This window comes from Podarcis gaigeae (genome assembly GCF_964106915.1).
Source record: "Podarcis gaigeae genome assembly, chromosome: 13".
Classification (NCBI taxonomy): Eukaryota; Metazoa; Chordata; class Lepidosauria; order Squamata; family Lacertidae; genus Podarcis; species Podarcis gaigeae.
This window is the reverse complement of record NC_139689.1, coordinates 8,703,346-8,723,716: the sequence shown is the minus strand read 5'-3', so window position 1 is coordinate 8,723,716 and position 20,371 is coordinate 8,703,346. Positions and strand designations below refer to the sequence as shown.

At 46.5% G+C, this 20,371-nt stretch overlaps 1 protein-coding gene and 1 gene segment (V, D, J or C); one reads left to right on the top strand and one right to left on the bottom strand.

The window, feature by feature from the left end:
* Window positions 1–15,144, bottom strand: part of LOC310830888 (uncharacterized protein) — a gene marked incomplete at its 3' end in the record, with an annotated part of 297,349 nt that extends 282,205 nt beyond the window's left edge. Inside the window, exon 1 of the mRNA XM_083710723.1 lies at window positions 14,409–15,144. The remainder of the gene's footprint in view (window positions 1–14,408) is intronic.
* The window catches only part of LOC310828875 (Ig mu chain C region secreted form-like), a 1,309,992-nt gene that overhangs the window by 989,745 nt on the left and 299,876 nt on the right, over window positions 1–20,371 (top strand).

The following is a 20,371-nucleotide window of genomic DNA, read 5'->3' as shown; positions in this document are numbered from 1 at the left end:
TCCTGGAACTTGGCAACAATCCAACCAATGTCTATGATTATGCTCTTTCACATCCCTCCCATGTTCTGAAAAGCAGAATTACTCCTAGAATGTCGAGAGTAAAATTTGTGGGGGTGGGGAATCCCAAAGCCACACTCATGACTCTTACCTGTGGAATCTTGTAGTGGCCCATGATCTCAGCCATTTGGAAAGAGGTATCAGAGCCAAATCCCCCAATGATGCTTATGAGATTTTTCTGGGAATCACATTTGTAGTTGGGGACAAATTTAGAGGATTTGAAAAGGAGTTTGAGAGTGCTAACGTAGGTCATCTTTGCATTGTAGTAGCTGTCGTAGATATGGAACCCGAGTGTGACATTTGGCAAGATCCTGGGATTCTCATTTATCTCTTTCACAGCAAATGCCAAGGCCAGGATGTGTTGATAGAACTTTGTCACCATACTGAAAGAAGGGTCCATTTATAATTTCAGAGGAGAAATCTGCCCTGCATTAAGTTGGAATACCCCAATGTTGGCCATTTTAGTGTATGACTGATTTAGATGGGGGGAAATCTATTCACTATATGGTCAGATTTCTGAGCTGATTTAAACCTTCATATTACACTGAAACACCACAGTTATGTCTTATTTCAAATTTCTTTGTAAAAGCAAGTATGTTGGGTTTTGGGGGTATTATTATTCTTTATCTTTATATACCACCCTTTATCAAATGGGGTATTCATCTGAGTGAGAGTTTCCTATTCAGATCTATGAAGTGAGCTGGTGCCCTGTAAGAATATTTATAACAGGTGAGATTATGTACCAAAAACGTCAATATTATGAGAAATTTCAGTGCAGATGATGATTAATTTTTATTATGCCTTTTAAAAAGAAAAATCAAACTGAAGTGCATATATCAGCTTAAGACTAGAAAAATGAGAAACTTAAGCAACATGAAATGGACAAATTTGCTCATCCCTATTTTGAACCCAATGTCCAATGTTTATTATTCTTAATGATTGTCAGGATGGATACAACAAGCATGGAGGCTTGGAGTGCATTCATTTTTCCTCTAGGTTACCAACATGTGAAATTTGCCAGCCATACAGCAACATCTTAGGATTTCTATAAATGTTTCTTTTCAACTAGCCAAGCCAAGAAGATGCAGAGAGAGAAAGGATCCTTACTATGGAATGTTAAAGAGCTTCTGCGATGGCTTTTCTTTGAAGGAAACATCATCGAAAATGTAAATGAGATGCGAAGCAATCCCACCGATAACTAGGTCACCAGTCTCGTACCATTCATGCAGAACAGGGAGGGATTCAGGCATTGGGCCATTCGTATTATCAATTTTACCCACTACGTGAGGCAACAAAAGCAGCATCAGAAAGAACCACAGCATCATTCCATCCATCTCTAGATGGAGACTCTTCTGTATAAACCCATCAAAATTCCCAGACTTAATCAGGCTATGGTGAGGAATCCCTGCCTCTGACAACGCAGCTATAAAAGATAAATTAGCAAGCAATGTTTTGCGAAATGAAGGACTACAAATATTTACCGTGATTACTCATTGGGAATGCCAAAAATCTGATCTGAAGTGTGGCTAGCCAGATGAACAAAACTGCTAGAAATCAAATTGACAGAAACATACCTGTTGTTTGAACCCTACTCCCCAGCTCTCCATGATACAGCTATATATCAATATCTGTTTTCAGGCTTGCTATTTATTTCTCCTGCCTTCTAGAAAGCCTTTGGAGCTTTCGCCAGGGGAACAAATTATAGTGGATTGGATAATTAAAGGGGGAGATGATTACATCTTTGGAACTAGAACTGTTGACTGGAATTTCTGTTTCTTGCTTGAAATCTGACCCCAACAATGTTCTTCTTCTACAGGGGCAGAAATAGTGGCAATTTTGTTACAACAGGGATATGGAGAATGTTGACCATGCTCATTACCTCTTTGTGGGTCTGTCACGGTCATCTGTTGGACGCATACAGAGCAGATTGCTGGATGAGATGGGCCTTTGCTGGATGAGATAGGCCTTTGCCTTGATCCAGCATGGTTCTCACCTATCACAAGAATTAAAACACAACAGCAGGGACCACGTGCTCCTGATATCTCAATGGTGGAACTCCCTTTGTAGTTCCTTCAGCTCCTCAAGACACAAGCCCAGGCACTGTGTAATATAACCCATTATTCACATTACACCAACAAGGATGGGTTTCCTGATCAGAGCAATACATAGGCATTGTGCTGCTCAAAGACATAGCAGGTGCTATGCATGCCTACACAAGCAAATACTTTGATCCCACAATGACACACACCCTGCAACCCCCTTTCAAGGGAAATGGGCAGGAACAACTCAGCATGGCAAGGGAGTCTACTCACTTCCAAGCCCACAGGATCACTTTCTGTGGTCATCTGTGGGCAACTCCTCTTCTCTGTCAAAACCCATGAAACAGAAACAGCTTTCAACTTCCCCTTTGAAATATACTCAGAGTCGCAAAGTGATTTCATGCTCTTTATTCAGCTCATAGTGGTGAGGAGGAATGAATGAATGTCCCCTCAAAGTATCTGCTTTATATACATTATTTACACAATGGGCTGCACATGATTGGCTAATTCTGGAATTCTACTGTAAGCCAATCAGGTTGTGGATTCACTTATCTCTGGAGCATGATTGGGTGGTTCCTGCCAACCAATCATATTGCTGCATTGTTCTAAGACCAATCAGACTGCTGCATTCTGAATCCTATTGTTCTGGGACCAATCAGACTGCTGCCTTTTGGAGCCTATTGTTCTAGGACCAATCAGACTGCTGCAGTTTGGATCCTATTCAACTCAGTACATAACACCCCTCCCCTCTAAGTTCCAGTCCTGCCCGGGAGGTCGCATTCATAGTCCTCGAGGTACGCCGGCGGCCTACGTGTGCGTTGTGGCCTGGGGTGTTCCCTGGTCCGGGGTTCAGGTTCTGGCTCGTGTTCCAAGGATGCTGGCTGTGATGGGGCTGTTTGGTCTGGCGCAACCGGCTTGCTCAGTCGTGGTTCTGGTTCCGGTGTCCTTTCGGCCTCACGGGTCCTCTCTGTATTTACTGATTCTGCCTCTCCTGCTTGCCTCTGCTGCTCTATGGGCCTCACTGCCCCACTGTTCCCTTGGGACTCCTCTGACCTGTCCTCTTCCTCCTGGTTTTCTCCCGGGAATCGTCGCCGTATCTGGTCGCAGTGGCGGCGCCAGCATTGCCCCCCATCCGTTAGCACCTCATACGACACGGGGCCAGTGACCCTGGTGACTGTGGCAGGTACCCATGCTGGGCCTGCCCCAAAATTCTTTGCGTACACTGGGTCCTGGGCCTTGAAGGTCCGGGGGTTCCTGCCTTCCCCCACCACTACCTCATCCTGAGCTCTATCGGGATGAAGGCGGTCCAATCTGATTGCAAGGCGCCGACCCATTAGTAGTTCAGCGGGGCTCCGGCCAGTTGTTGAGCTGGGGGTGCTGTGCTGTGCTAAGAGGAATGTGGCAAGGCGGTACTCCCAATCCCCTTGCGTCATGCGGCGAAGGGTGTCCTTGGTGGTCCGCACCATGTGTTCTGCTTGGCCATTGGTGGCAGGGTGGAATGGCGCCGAACGGATGTGGCGGATGGCGTTCTGCGCTGTGAAGGTTTGGAATTCTCCTGACGTAAATGCAGTCCCATTGTCTGAGACGAGAGTGTCAGGGAGCCTGTGGGTTGCAAAGAGCCTGCGTAGTACCCGGATGGCTGCGGATGTAGAAGTGGACGGTACCAGTGCAACTTCCAGCCATTTGGTGTAGGAGTCCACCACTATGAAGAATGTTTTCCCCTGAAAGGGGCCAGCAAAGTGCACATGTAGGCGTGACCATGGTGCTCGGGCAGACTCCCAGGACTGGACTGGGGCCCTTGGGGGATCTGGGCGGGATTCTTGGCAGGCCTGGCAGTGTTTGATCTCCGTCGATCCCTGGCCACCACACATAACTCCTGGCCAGGGCCTTCATTCTTACTACCCCTGGGTGTGTCTCATGTAGGGCTGTGAGGACCCTTTTGCGGAGGGGCTGGGGAACAACAACCCTGCTTCCCCATAACAGGCACCCCTTGTGGGCTGACAGTTCATGTTTGCGGGTTGTGTAGCCGGCGAATTCTGGCCTGGGGCTGCTGCTGGGCCATCCCCTCCACACCCAGTCCAGGACCCGGGAGATGACCCTATCTTTCTTGGAATGGTGTGCAACCTCTTGTGCCTGAATGGGGCGGTCAGGAAGCAGCTCCAGGCTCATAACCTCTTGTGCAGGTGCTGGGTCGGGGCCTGTTTCTGGTAGTGGTTTCTGGTAGTGGTAGCCTGCTGAGGGCGTCCGCATGGCCCATCGCCTTCCCCGGGCGGTGAATCAGTGCATACTGGTAGCTGGCAAGGAAAATTGACCACCTGAGGACACGAGGAGACAGCACTTGGGGGGTCTGCTTTTCAGGAGCAAACAAGCCAAGCAACGGCTTGTGGTCAGTCACCACGGTGAAGGGCCGCCCGTACAAGAAATCATGGAATTTTTTTACTCCCTTCACGATTGCGAGCCCCTCCTTGTCTATTTGCGAGTAGTTCCGCTCGGTTGCGTTGAGTGTCTGGGAAAAGTATGCTACCGGTACCTCTCTCCCATCCGGGAGTTGGTGTCCCAGGACAGCGCCAATGCCATAGGGCGAGGCGTCGCATGCTAGCACCACCGGCAGCCTCTCGTCGAAGTGTGCCAAGACCGAGTTTGAGACAAGCAGGTCCTTGACTGCCTGGAATGCAGCCTCCTGGCGCTGGCCCCACACCCAAGGGGCCCGCTTGTCCAGGAGTCTGTGTAGGGGCTCCGCTACCGCCGCTTTGTGGGGAAGGAAGGAATGGTAAAAGTTCAATAGTCCCAAGAAGGCCTGAAGTTCAGTCTTGCTCTTGGGTGCTGGGGCATCACAAATGGCCCGTACCTTGTCCCCAGTTGGGTGGACCCCTTCTGCATCCACCATAAATCCCAGAAAGTCCACCTGAGGCACTCCTAGTAGACATTTTTCCCGCTTCACCTTGAGACCCGCCATCTGGAAACGGTGCAGACCGGTGCGGAGGCGGTCCTCAAACTCCTCTGGTGTGGGCCCGGCAATCAACACATCATCGAAGAAGGGGGTGACGCCAGGAATCCCTTTAAGGAGCGAGTCCATTAGATTCTGGAATATGCCTGGTGCCACACTGACACCGAATTGCAGCCGCTTTACCCTGAACGCCCCTCTGTGCGTCACAATTGTCTGTGCCTCTGCTGTGGCCTCATCTACTGGAAGCTGTTGATATGCTTGGGCCAAGTCCAGCTTGCCAAAAATTTTCGACCCAGCCAGGGTGGCAAGGACATGGCTGACCACTGGCACTGGGTATGCATGGGCCGTGAGGGCCTTGTTTATGGTACATTTGTAGTCTGCGCAGATGCGGACTGAACCATTAGGCTTGACGGGTGTGACGATTGGGGTTTCCCAGGGGGCATTAGGCACCGGCTCCAGCACTCCTTGCTCCACAAGTCGGTCCAATTCCTCATCTATACGGGGTTTCAGGGCGAACGGGACCCGGCGGGCCTTTAGCCTGACCGGTCGTACTGCGGGGTCAAGCTGTAGAGCAATGGGGGGGCCCGTATACTGTCCCAATTTCCCATCGAAAACCTCTGGAAATTCCTTGCATATGGCATCCGCGTCCACTTGTAAGGTAGTGTGGTTCACCCCGGTGATGGCTAGTCCCAGTGGTCCAAACCATGCCAATCCCAGTAAGCTAATGTAGGGGCCCTTGACCACAAGCAAGTCCAGTTGCCGCGTCCGCCCTCGGTATTGCACCCTGAAGGTCCCCACCCCCATTGTGGGGACCTTACGTTTCTGGAAGTCCCGGAGGGTGAATGGGGCCGGCCTGAGTTTGGGACCCCCAGTAGGACACAGTTTCCTTAAGGTCCTTGCCGAGATTATGGATAGATTTGAACCCGTGTCAAGCTCCATGCGGCATGGGGCCCCCTCTATCCGTACCTCTACATAAATTTTCTCTATGTTGGGGTAGGGCAACTGGTATACCTGGACGTCCGTGAGCTCCGTCGAGTTGCCTTGGTGCGTTGGGCCCCGGGACCTGGGGCTCTTGGATTGGTCATCTGATGCCTGGCGTCGGGTGGGCCGAGCCCGACACACCCGGGCGATGTGTCCCAATTTTCTGCACTGCCTGCACTCTACGTTGCGGAAACGGCAGGTCCTCCTCTCGTGACTTTCCCCGCAGCTTGCGCAGTTCCCTCCTTCTCGTCGAGGCAGCTGTGGTATGTGGGCTGCTTGAGTGTGCTGCTGTACTCGGTGCACTTCCTCCCTGTCAGCTCCTGAGTCGTCGGTGAGGTCTTCGTGGTGAACCCTCGATTGGGATGGCAGGCTCGGCCGTGCCTCTTGTGTCGACCTCTTGGCAGCTTCCGTTGCCAGGGCCTCTTCCAGAGCGACCTGGAACGTTAGGTCCTTCTTAGCGTAGAGGCGTTGTTGCACCTTCTCATCCTTCAGGCCACCGACGAGGCGGTCCCGAAGCATGTTCTCCAGCTCTGAGAAGTTGCAAAACCGGGCGGCTTGGCGGAGAGAGGTCACAAACCCAATTATGGTTTCCCCAGGGGCTTGCCGCTTTGCGTAGAAGGCATTTCGACGAGCCACCACTGAGGGCTGTGGCGAAAAGTGCCCCTTAAGCTGTTCCATTATTGTTTTGTATGGAACAGTAGTGACATCTTCAGGCGCAAGGAGAGCCCGGGCAATTTCAAATGTCTCCTCTCCGCAGATGCTGAAGAATATCGCCCTCTTCTTGGCATCTTCTTCATCGGTGACCCCTTTGGCTTCTAGGAGGAAGGTAAAACGGGAGGCGTACGCTTCCCAGTCTCCCGTTGCTGGGTTGAACGGCGAGAAGCTGCTGTCGGTTGCCATTCTGAGTTCCTTGTGTCCCGGAGCTGAAGCCTGGATACACGGTGCGAGGCAGCGGTGCGGCAGGTGGCGGTGCTGCGGTGCTGTGTGTGGCAGTCAGCTCAGCGGGATCCCACCTTCGTCGCCAGTGAAATATACTCAGAGTTGCAAAGTGATTTCATGCTCTTTATTCAGCTCATAGTGGTGAGGAGGAATGAATGAATGTCCCCTCAAAGTATCTGCTTTATATACATTATTTACACAATGGGCTGCACATGATTGGCTAATTCTGGAATTCTACTGTAAGCCAATCAGGTTGTGGATTCACTTATCTCTGGAGCATGATTGGGTGGTTCCTGCCAACCAATCATATTGCTGCATTGTTCTAAGACCAATCAGACTGCTGCATTCTGAATCCTATTGTTCTGGGACCAATCAGACTGCTGCCTTTTGGAGCCTATTGTTCTAGGACCAATCAGACTGCTGCAGTTTGGATCCTATTCAACTCAGTACATAACACCCTTCCAATTTTATTTTTTTTAAAATGGAGTAATAGGCGAAGTCTTTAGGTACACACCTACCCCCACCCCCCATAGGTGAGAGATTGGTGATCCAAAGGTTTATTCAGTTTTGAAAAAAATATTGTAGGAAAGGAAAATGAAAAGCACTATATACATAAATGAATCATTGGGAGGGGAAAACATGAGGAGCAATGTATACATCCAAAATTAAGGAAATAAAGTATGTGTTTTTTTAAAAAACAACAACAACCACCCTGTAGTGATAAATGTTGGTGATAAGCAGTGTCCAGTGCACAGCGGAATGATGAAAAGTACGTGCCAACATGCTCTATATTACTTTATTTACACTTCAAAGCTGGTAATTTACAGAAAAACATCTTCCCTCTGCCGGAGCAGAGAAAGGCATCCTCTCTCCTCTAAAGCACGGAGAGAATCAGACTGAACTGCAAAGAACAGTGAAAAACAGGAAACCAGTGTACGTCACATCCAGTCTCCTTTCCCGTGAGAAAACCCAACAGCACTTGACTGTGGAATGTAAACATTGTCTTGTGACAAGCACTTCGCTGCTCAGTGAAGGAAGCAGAAACCAACATCCTCCCCCTTTCTGTGAACATCACTGGGCAGCGTGTTCGTACAATATCAGTACAAACCCAACTTCTGCACATAGGTACAGTGTTGATCCCTTGATACAATCTTGGACAATACATCAGCAGGAATTTCATTACCTGGCATATAGGACACCGTTACGAGTCCCTTTTGAATACGTTCTCTAGCATGTTGCAACTTCAATTGCAAGTGCTTCGTGCTTTGCTTACAACCTTCAGAATTCAGCAAAGCCAAACATGCTTTGTTGTCCTGGTAAACCTGGATTGGACATTTGACAGGAATTTTCATGTCTTTGCACAATTGTAACAACCATTCACAATCTTTAAGTGAATAAGACAGTGCATTCAGTTCAGCTTCACAAGTACTTAAGCTAACTGTTGTTTGCTTCTTGCATGACCAATCAAATAGACCCTGATTGTACTTATAGCAAACTCCAGACGTACTTTTCCTGTCTGTAGTGTCACTTCCAAAACTTGCATCTGCAAATATCTCAAGACCACCAGACTTCTGATTGTTAAATCTCAGTCTGTAATGCATAGTGCCTTTCAAATACCGTGCTATGCGTTTCAGAGCTTTCCAATCCTTAACAGTAGGATTGTTGACTTGTCTGCTTAGCAAATTACAGCTAACAGCAATGTCAGGTCTTGAACATCTGGCAATGAAGTTTAGCTTGCCTAGCACACTTCTGTACAGTGTAGTATCAGAAAATGCTTCTCCAGTGTCATCTACCTGATAACCTGTTGTCATCGGTGTGTCTACAGGGTTAGCATCCATCAGGTTTAGTTTGCTTAACACATCAGCAATTTTACGTGACTGGTGTACTAGAATGTTACCATCTTGATCTCTCTCTATTTCCAGAGATAGGTAGTTGTTTACCTCACCAAGATCTTTCATGTCAAAGTGCTCTTTCAGTTGAGCTAGGGCGTTATTGTACATTGTGACATCTTCCCAAAAGAATAAAAGATCATCAACATAAAACAAACAATACAGTTTCTTTTGCCCCTCCTCTTTGACAAATACACATGGATCAGCTTTCCCTTGCTTAAAACCTAGAGAAAACAATACTTCAGTGAGTTTTGTGTGCCAACACCGTGCACTTTGTTTGAGACCATAAAGGGACTTCTTCAGAGCACAAACAAATCCCTGTTTTACCTGTACGCCATCAGGTGGAAGCATATAAAGTGATTCATCTAGAGATCCGTACAGAAAAGCTGTATTCACATCATGGTGACTAATGTGTAGATTCTCTTCTGCAGCTAGCTTGAGCATAAGCCTAATGCTCTCATACCTCACGGTGGGTGAGTAGGTCTCGTGATAGTCTTCACCTGGTACCTGTGCAAAACCTCTGGCTACCAATCTGGCTTTGTGTCTGACTATCTTGCCATTTTGATCAGTCTTCGCTTTGAAGACCCATTTGCTTCCAAGCAGTTTCATTCCTGGAACTACTGGAACAAGGTCCCATGTTTTGTTCCTTTCCAAGGAATCAAGCTCAGCCTTCATGGCATTTAACCATGGCTCAGCTTCCTTTGAATCCAAATCCTGGATTTCTTGGAAACTTGAAGGTTCAAACACCTTCTTGGAGCTTTTAACAGCTGTTACTGCTATCTTAGCAAACTCATCAGCAAATCTCTTTGGAGGTCTGCCTTTTGTTGCTCTCTGTGACCTGCGAATTAGCCTTAAGTCTTCAACACTTTCCTCTTCCTTCTTAGGAGAAAACTGACCTATTGTGAACAATGGTTCCTCCAATTCTTGATCAGAGCTTTCAGAGGGTCGCATAGAGGCTTTCGCACTCTTGAAATCCTCTGAATCACCCGATTCAGTTTCAGACTCAGACTCAGAACCTTCATCAGTGGGTGTGGGTTGTTGCGGTTGCTTTTGACTATCCTCAGTTTCATCACTGTCATCAGGATAACATTGGAAAATTCCCACATTCCCCCCCCCACTTGGCATTGTACTCAACACTTCTTGTGAGCTTAATTGTCTTAGAGTCAGTCATCATTATTCTGTAAGACCCTTTCTGATAACCTAGAAAGATACCATGCAATCCACGCTTGTCTAACTTGGAGTTTTGTGGTGAGTGAACCCACATGTCAGAACCAAAAATTTTCATGTGTTTGATGTATGGCTTCTTGCCAAACATCTTCTCATAGGGGGTACAACCAATCGCTGAAGATAACCTGCGATTATAACTGTAAGTGAAACATGAGAGAGCTTCGGCCCAATAACTCTCTGGTAGATTGGCATCATGCAGCAAGGTTTTTAACCCTTGAAGCAATGTCTGATTTGCTCGTTCCGCAAGTCCATTCTGCCATGGCGAGCAAGGACTAGACAAATCGTGTTGAATTCCTTTCTCAGTCAGAAAAGCTTCAAACTGCTGAGAAGTGAATTCTCCCCCGCGATCACTGAAAAGAGTCTTTACCTTCTTACCATGCACATTTCCCAACCAAGCACAGAATTCCTTGAACCTTGGAAAAGCCTCTGATTTCTGCTTGAGATTGTACACATAAATATACCTGGAAAATGCATCAATGAGAACCATGAAGTACCTGTTTCCACCCAAAGAGGGCGCTAGTGGTCCAACCAAATCAGCATGAACAACCTGGTATGGTTCTGTAGCTTGCCTACTAGACACCTTACCTTTCGCAGCCATTTTCACTTTGTTTGCTGCGCATGCCTTGCACTTCATGTGGTACCTGCAGGGTTTAATAGTCATACCTTCAACCAAGGCAGGCATTTTAGATACTGCCTCAAAATGCAAATGACCAAATTTTCGATGAAAATCGTGAATACATTCTGCATGCAAACTTTTGTTAGAACCTGCAATGCAACAAGTGTCATCCTGCACAACATCATCAAAATACAAAACATACAAACGATCAACATATTCAGCATGCAATACATAATCATTTTTCTTTGTGATGATGCACCTTTTGTTCTTAAAGGAAACGTCAATTTTCCGCTCATTCAGCTGTCCAACGCTGAGCAGATTATGCTTGGCATCTGGCACATAAAGCACATCCTGTACCGATAAGTCCAAACTGTGAAGAACAACAGTTCCGTAGCCTTTACTGGGAATTGTGTGGTCATCCGCCTGGTGAATCGCACCTTCCTGCGGTGTAAAAGACACGAACAGTCGCTTATCGTTGCACATGTGGTGGGTCGCCGCTGAATCAACAACGAAGAAAGATCTAGATGTCTTCTGGACCTCTGCAACCTTTGGAGTGAAGCGTGAGACCATTGCCTTGTGCTGCGTTGTCCTGGACACCGGACCTTTGCCTTTGCCTCGGCCTTTTCCACGCGATGAGCTTTCGCTGCGCTGCTCTGTCTTGGCCCTGGGATATCTGCATTCCCTCTTCATATGGCCTAGACGTCCACACGTGTAGCATTTCACTGCCTTCAAAGCTTTGGCGCCATCTGGTGGTTCCACTGCACTTTGGGATGACGTCTGTGAAGACTCCCCCTTGCCCATGCAGCTATCACCCTGGCGGTCTGCTTCATTCTGAATCATGGCAGTATCACAGGCTACTCTGAGCTGAGCATGTGGCTGATTGGCATCAGATTCCCCACTTGCATCAGCCAGCCTTCTGCAGCTAGCCATCATGACTCTGGCATTAGCCTTCTGCGTCATCTCTGCTGCTTTAAATCAAGCTGCTTTATACAAGCTGCGTCTGTGTACAGCTGCTTCAATCCAAAAGCAAATTCAAAAACAGCTTCTGCCTGTGAACCTGTGCCTTTCTGCTTAACTGCTTTGCTTATCTGCAGCTGCTTCAAACCGCATTCCAAAGGCAAGTTCAAAAGTGAAAGTTCTCTCTGCTGTCTTAAATTCATGCTGCGACACTGCTGCAGCTGCTTTACTTTCGATTTCCCCCAGCATAGGAAAAATTTATCCTTCTAGCCTTTTGCCTGTGCCACGGCAAAACCGGCTATAAAAGTTCAAAGTCCAGCCATAAAGCCATTAATTAGAAGCTGGCAGGCTGCCCGGAGCTGTAGCACATACCTCATCAAATCATCTTGACGCGCAGAGATATCGTCCGATCCGGCCCTCTGCATTCCGATCCTTTGCCGGCACTCCAATTCTTTGCTCCTTTGTTCCTTTGCCAGGAGCCCGACTTCTGGAGTCCATTCTCAAAACACTGCGTTTTTCTGGGCCCATAACCAAATGTTGGTGATAAGCAGTGTCCAGTGCACAGCGGAATGATGAAAAGTACATGCCAACATGCTCTATATTACTTTATTTACACTTCAAAGCTGGTAATTTACAGAAAAACATCTTCCCTCTGCCGGAGCAGAGAAAGGCATCCTCTCTCCTCTAAAGCATGGAGAGAATCAGACTGAACTGCAAAGAACAGTGAAAAACAGGAAACCAGTGTACGTCACATCCAGTCTCCTTTCCCGTGAGAAAACCCAACAGCACTTGACTGTGGAATGTAAACATTGTCTTGTGACAAGCACTTCGCTGCTCAGTGAAGGAAGCAGAAACCAACATCAAACCTTCAGGTAAACTATAAATTACATACCAGGAGTGTAGCATATAAGATTAACAATATCTACAAACTACAAACACCACTACACTCTGCATTGGCCCACTTAAACTCTACCAACCCTCTATTTAAAACTTACTGCATTATCTTATGCCACTGTTACAGAATTTGGAAAAGATCTAGAGACCACAGAAACCCTTTGTTTCCTTTCCTTCTCATTTTAAAATCCAGAGGTTCCAAACAAGACAAGACAAATATTTGCCCTTCATTGCAAGAGGGAGCAGACATGATGTTTAGGACCCACATTTCAAATCAAAAAATTATTACATCCCATAGTCCAGTATCCCTGGATCAATCAAAATAAGAGGAGACCTATGGGAAGTTCAAAATTATTTGGAGGAAGACTGGGAGCTGGGGGCACTGTCATACAGTGGTTCCGCTCCTTTCTCCTGGACTGCGTTCAGAAAGTGGTGGGGGGGGGATGAGTGTTCAGACCCCTGGGCTCTCACTTGTGGAGTGCCTCAGGGTTATGTCCTCTTCCCCATGCTTTTTAATATCTATATGCAGCCGCTGGGAGAGATCATCAGGGGGTTTGGGCTGGGTGTTCATCAGTATGAGGATGATACCCAGCTCTACCTCTCTTTCAAATCAGAACCAGTGAAGGCGGTGAAGGTCCTGTGTGAGTTCCTGGGGGCAGTTGGAGGATGGAAGGCAGTTAACAGATTGAGGTGGAATCCTGACAAGACAGAAGTACTGTTTTGTAGGGACAGGGGGCATTCAGGTGTGACGGAAAAGTTTGTTTTTGCTGGGCAAGTTAGTTCAACAACTGGGCAAGTTGGTTCAAGCTGGATGGCGGCTAACAGATTGAGGTTGAATCCTGACAAGACAGAAGTACTGTTCTTGGGGGACAGGAGGCGGGCAGGTGTGGAGGATTCCCTGGTCCTGAATGGGGTAAATGTGCCCACGGTGACCCTTTGCTGGCGGAGGAGCTTAACTTCTTCTTTGCTCGCTTCGAGAAGGAGCCACCTGAGACGCCGGTATTACAGCCACCAGCCCATAGGGGCCCCTCATTCACTGTAGAGGAGCATGAGGTGAGACAGGTATTGAGGATGGTGAATCCGAGGAAGGCTGCTGGACCTGATGGCATCACGGGAAAGGTGTTGAAGGGCTGTGCGGATCAGCTGGCGAGGGTCTTTACTAAGATCTTCAACAAGTCCTTACACCAGTCTATTGTCCCACCCTGCCTGAAGTCGTCAACTATTGTTCCTCTGCCTAAAAAATCCACAATCAGTAGTCTGAACGACTACAGACCAGTTGCACTGACTCCAATCATCATGAAGTGTTTTGAGAAACTGGTGCGCCGTCACATTATTTCCTGTCTTCCATCAACTTTTGACAACTACCAGTTTGCATACAGGGCAAATAGATCCACGGAAGACGCTATCACTACCACTCTCCATGCTGCTCTGTTCCATCTGGAGCAGCCGGGGAGTTATGTGAGGCTGCTGTTTGTGGATTTTAGCTCTGCTTTTAACACTATCCTCCCCCATAGACTGGTGTCCAAGCTAGAGGCGATTGGACTCTCCAACTCCACCTGTCTCTGGGTTTTGGACTTTTTGTCAGAACGTTCTCAGAGGGTTAGAGTAGGGTCACATATGTCCACAGCCCTTAGCCTTAACACCGGCTCACCACAGGGTTGTGTGTTGAGTCCCCTGCTCTATACTCTCTATACGTATGATTGTACAGCCATTTATTCCAGCAACAAAATCATCAAGTTTGCTGATGACACTACGGTGGTGGGGCTCATTTCAGGAGGGGATGAGTCCGCCTATCGGGACGAGGTGGAGCGGCTTTGTGCTTGGTGTGGAGAGAACAATCTGGCTCTTAATACGACTAAGACCAAGGAATTGGTGGTGGATTACAGGAAAAAAAAGGCGGACATTCAGCCCTTGTATATCAACGGGGAACGGGTGGAGAGGGTGGCGGAATTCAGGTTTTTGGGAGTGACTATCGATCAGGGCATGACTTGGAGCGCAAATACCACTGCTCTGGTGAAGAAGGCCCAGCAGAGAATTTATTTCCTCAGACTTTTAAAGAAGAACAATCTGAGTGAGAGACTGCTGGTGTCCTTCTACCGAGGCTCCATAGAGAGCATTCTCACATACTGTATTTGTGCCTGGTTCTCCAGCTGTACAGCTAGGAAGAGGAAGGTGCTCCAGAAGGTCATAACCACAGCCCAAAGGATTATTGGTCATCCCCTCCCATCTTTGGAAGAACTGTACGGTTCCCGTTGTCTTAGGAAAGCAAACAATATCCTGCAGGATGCATCTCACCCGGGACACAGTCTGTTTGTACTACTGCCTTCTGGCAGGAGATACAGAAACATCAAGTCAAGGACAAATAGACTGAAAAATAGTTTCTATCCAAGAGCTGTGGCCTTCTTAAATGCAGTAACTCGATAGTGTGACCTGGGAGTTTGATGGGTGTGGGTGTGGGTGTGGCTGGAATGTGGTTTGTTTGGTTGTTGTTGTTGTTTTGCTTTTGTTGTTTTTAAGGGATGGCATCCAATTTCGTTGCACTTGTGCAATGTTGCACTTGTGTAATGACAATAAAGAATCTATCTATCTATCTATCTATCTATCTATCTATCTATCTAGGAGTCATTCTGTACTCACAGCTGTCCATGGAGGCACAGGTTAAATCTGTGTCCAGGGCAGCTGTTTACCAGCTCCATCTGGTACGCAGGCTGAGACCCTATCTGCCTGCGGACTGCCTCGCCAGAGTGGTGCATGCTCTGGTTATCTCCCGCTTGGACTACTGCAATGCACTCTATGTGGGGCTACCTTTGAAGGTAACCCGGAAACTACAACTAATCCAGAACGTGGCAGCTAGACTGGTGTCTGGGAGCGGACGCCGAGACCACATAACACCGGTCTTAAATACCTACATTGGCTCCCAGTACGTTTCCGAGCACAATTCAAAGTATTGGTCCTGACCTTTAAAGCCCTAAACAGCCTCGGTCCTGTATACCTGAAGGAGTGTCTCCACCCCCATTGTTCTACCTGGACACTGAGGTCCAGCACCGAGGGCCTTCTGGTGGTTCCCTCACTGTAAGAAGCCAAGTTACAGGGAACCAGGCAGAGGGCCTTCTCGGTAGTGGCGCCCTCCCTGTGGAACGCCCTCCCACCAGATGTCAAAGAGAACAACAACTACCAGACTTTTAGAAGACATCTGAAGGCAGCCCTTTTTAGGGAAGCTTTTAATGTTTGATGTATTAGAGTATTTTAATATTATTATTTTTTGGAAGCCGCCCAGAGTGGCTGGGGAAGCCCAGCCAGATGGGCGGGGTACAAATAAATTATTATTATTATTATTATTATTATTATTATTATTATGCACCAGATCTGGTGAAATACTGAATCCAAAACCAAATCTGCCTGATTTGGAGGGATCTGAACTTTAACTGAGTTGGATGAAGACTGATTGCCACAGATTGGGGCATCCACAGTGATCCAGAGCAGTCAAGGGCATGACAACAGGCAGGAAAGATGGGGAAGCATTTGATGGAATGAAGGAGAAACTGAAAAAAAGGGTTAGGAGAGATCAACTGGGCCAGCTGCATTTCTGCAGTAGAAGGTATGAGTCAGGATGTGTATTGTGTTCATAACTATTTCCTTCAGTCACTCCACTTCTTCCTGTCTGATATCAGCTCCTTCCCTTCCCAAGCTTACACTTCATTCCTACATGTAAAATCCACCTCATTAAGTGGCACCCCATAAGTTTGAATCTGTTGCACACCAAGCAATGTGGGCTGCCAGACCCACTTCCTTTGTTACTTTAATGGTCAAAAATAAATGGGTCATTATCTCACTAGAAAGCTAGCCTGGCTATTCCAGGAAATGAACCATGCTAGATCCAGGAATTAGAATGCTTAGGCATACAGCCTACCCCCCCCCCCCCACACACACACCATCCAAATTCATATCACAATCCTATATTCAAAAATTTCTAGGGTGGGGTGAACAGCTTTCAGTGGAGATCCTGCAGAATGTAAGCCCCTACATGTGGTACAGGAGGAGCCATTGCATCCCCTTCTGATCTTCCTGGCCATATGTTTACTTACATTGATAATAATAATATTTTCAGTACTAAATTATGTAAGCTGCACACTCCAGTTTAAAGGGCTTCTACCTGTATTTCGCAATCAATTTGGGCTGAAAAAAATTCCTCAAAAAAAAAAAATCCTCAATAATTTACACCTTTTCTTGCATACAAGAATTTGCATATGTTTATCATGAATATATTTCATTTCATGTAGCTTTCTTCTTAAGCTGCACACTATTTCATTCTAGAGCTGCATAAAAAATTTCAAAATTTTAATTACGTGTGTTCTGTTGCATCTAATGTTTCAGAACTTGTGAATGAGTTTATATTAAAATGTTATTGTAGGCTCTTGCATCCTAAGTCATTAATCCCCATTTATATAGCAGTACACTAGTATACACTATTCTTCAATTCTTTCTCCTTATGAGTTGCTCTTTGCTATTCATCTGAGGCCTCAGCATTATGATGTAGCATTTAGGGGCAAAGATGCAGCCCAATAAGCCAGCACTGGAGGACAGGATGGAGAAGATCTCCACCACTACCATATACTTCCCTTTGGTGCTCAGATAGGTTGGAACAAAGGACAACCAAACACTGCAAAACAGCAACATGCTGAATGTAATGAACTTGGCTTCATTAAACGTATCTGGTAATTTGCGGGCTAAGAATGCCACAATGAAGCTGGCTGTAGCCAAGAGGCCCAAGTAGCCCAGGACAGCGTAAAACATTGCAACGGAGCCTTCATTACATTGCACAATGATTTCCTCTGCTACAGAGTTCATGTCTAAATCAGGGAATGAGGGAGCAGTGGTCAGCCACACAGTACAAACACTTCCTTGGATAACAGTGCAGGAAAGGACAATGGAATTGCTCAGTTTTTTCCCCGCCCACTTCCTCATGCTGGACCCTGGTTTGGTAGCCATGAAAGCTACAACCACCGTGATGGTTTTGGCCAACACACAAGAAACAGCCATTGAGAAGACAATGCCAAAAGTTGGTTGTCGGAGGAGGCAGGTCACTGTGTTAGGTCTTCCAAGAAACAGCAATGTAGAGAGGAAGCAGAGCAGGAGGGAGATGAGCAGTGTGTACGTGAGGTCCCGGTTGTTGGCTTTGACTATGGGCGTATCTCTGTGCCAAAAAAAGGTTCCCAACACCCAGACTGAGATCAGGGAAAAGGAAACAGCAATCATGGCTAAACTAATCCCTAAAAGCTCTTGGTATGATAGAAAGGTTATTGTCTTAGGGATGCAGTCACTTCTGTCTTTGCTTGCATGCTCTTCCTCTGGGCATCTGAAACAGTCATCAATATCTGAAAGAAACATGGAAAGAGAGAGAATTTGAAGATCAAATTCTTGCAAATTCCCAATGATCTGACGGTCATATAACAATGCCACTCAACATCTATTCAATTCTTCTTTTACTTCTAGCTGCTTCGTTCATCCTGGGTAATTAGATAATGTTGGCTGCAATGGAGATTACACCCAAATTAGGATGCGTTACTGCTGCTTTATTGATTTCTGAAATCCACTTGAGCAAATCCTGGGAGGTAGAAACTTATGCACCATTCTTATTTAATACTTGTAAATTCACAATTACTTGACTCCATAAGAAATTAACTCTGTATAATGGGGAAACCTACCAGTCTGGTTTGAAACCTTCCCTTCTGCACATGGAGTACAATCATAGCAGCAAGATTGTTCTCCTTCCTTCCTTTTCTTCTGATATCCCTGGTGGCAGTGCTCATTGCACACAGAAATGGGAAGCAACTACCCTTAGAGAGAAAAGAAATTGTGAAGGTGTTTTTATTTTTATTTTTGCACCATGCAAGTGCCAATCGTCTTTCTTCCTTTTTTTAAAGGCCAGTCAATCAACCCAGTGACTTTTGCCTGGAATGATGTAGTGTCAAAGCTACCTGTTCTGGTGCTGGGAGTGGCGTACATCTGGGTGTGTGGCTTGCGCACATCCCAGGGGGCATGGTACACGACAGAGGTATGCCGCAAGTAGCGCATGTCCCGGGGCGTGCGCAATGGGCTGCGAGTGTGCCGGGGGTCTGCGGTGAGCGGCGAGTGTCCCGGGGGGGACGGGCGGCCACAATGTCACCTTCTGGGATGGCACCCAGGGTGGACCACACCCCACTCCCGCACCATAGTCCGCCAATGGGATAATGTTTCTACCCAGCCGCACCACTGGATCTTCTATTGCATTGTTGTCCACATCAAATAGCAGCAGCTGTCTGGTTTTATTGCATTCAAAAGCATGGGCAGTTTCACAGACATGCAGCACAACTATGCAGTGAAAGGGAATGCTTGGAATACAATTGACACATCCAGCTGTGAAGCCACTTCCTTCACCCTCCATCCCCAATAATGTGTAGATTCCACACCTTGTTAAAGCTCCTGTGCCAAACAATTAGATCTTCATTTATTGTGAATCTGTTTTCTTCAGGAGCTCTAGGATCTTCCACCCTTCCAACTCTCACCCGAAGGAAAGAATTGTTTGGAAACATGATCATGTTCATTATGTCAAATCCACCGCTCCTTTCCCCTTTTTCATTAAAGAACACTGTCTCTCCGGCTGAATTGTTAAAGGAAATGTCTTGAAGATATGAGTGCATCTAGTTGAAAGAGAAGAACATACAAGGAGACTAGAAACTAATTGAGTTTGTTTTGCAGGAGATATATGTTACTGGATACACAAATGACTCAATGAACTTCTATATTCCTCCACCAGTAAGAAAAAGGATGATGTATTAACAAGGATAAACCCTTCTTTCACCTCACTGGACAATTTAACCAACCCTAAATTATGTGGAATATAAAGAAATAATAAATCTAGAACAACCATTCCTACCTGATATTGTTTAGATAGTATCATCTAAGAAATGCAGAATATAAAAAGTGGGATATTACATTATGGCAAGTGGAAAATTTGTGATACAGTGGCAGGTAAGATTCTTTTCAGTCTCAATAACAGGAGAAATGAAAAACCCACAAACCATCATTAAATAAGATGCTTAGCAGTCGTTACTAACAGATGCTTAATAGTGGTTACTGATGGATGGATTGAACCAAACAATCTTGGCCGGGGGGGGGGGGGGACAGTTCACACACATTACCTGCCAAGGCTGCACTTCTGGAAGTTCAAACCTTTCTCTGCTCATCATTGATCTATGGCTGGATTGATATGAGCACATGACGTGAAGAGCATGGGCCACCACATAGACAGCATTATAGATACTGTAGCTGTGGGCAGTGATGCGCATTTCAAACTGAGGCCCAGCAAGCTTTTCCAGAGTCTCTTCCCCAGTGCAGGTTTCTCTGCCTTCTATTGAGACATGGGGTTTTGGAAGTTTACAATCAAATGCTTTCTCCCAGAAGTCCATGAAGAATCCATCTCTCAAGCAACAATAAGGTTTTCTACTCTGAAGATATTCCTTGAACCCCAGAGGATCATTTGAGTGAATTGTGAAGCAAATGGCACCTTCAAAATGTCGAAGGTCCCAACCCCTTTGAAAGTCAAACAATATGAAATCAATCTCAGATGTCATAATCCACACTTTTCTAATTGATCTAAGTCCATGATCTGCAGGATCTCGCATGTATATAACAGTTCTCAGCCATGCGATTGCCAAAGATTCTCCATAGATTATAAATGTATTGACTGCATTATATCTGAACGCTGAATACAATCTCAAGTACGTCTCATACATTTCATCAATACTATCTGAATGAGGTTCTTGTGGGATTCTCTCTGCGAAAG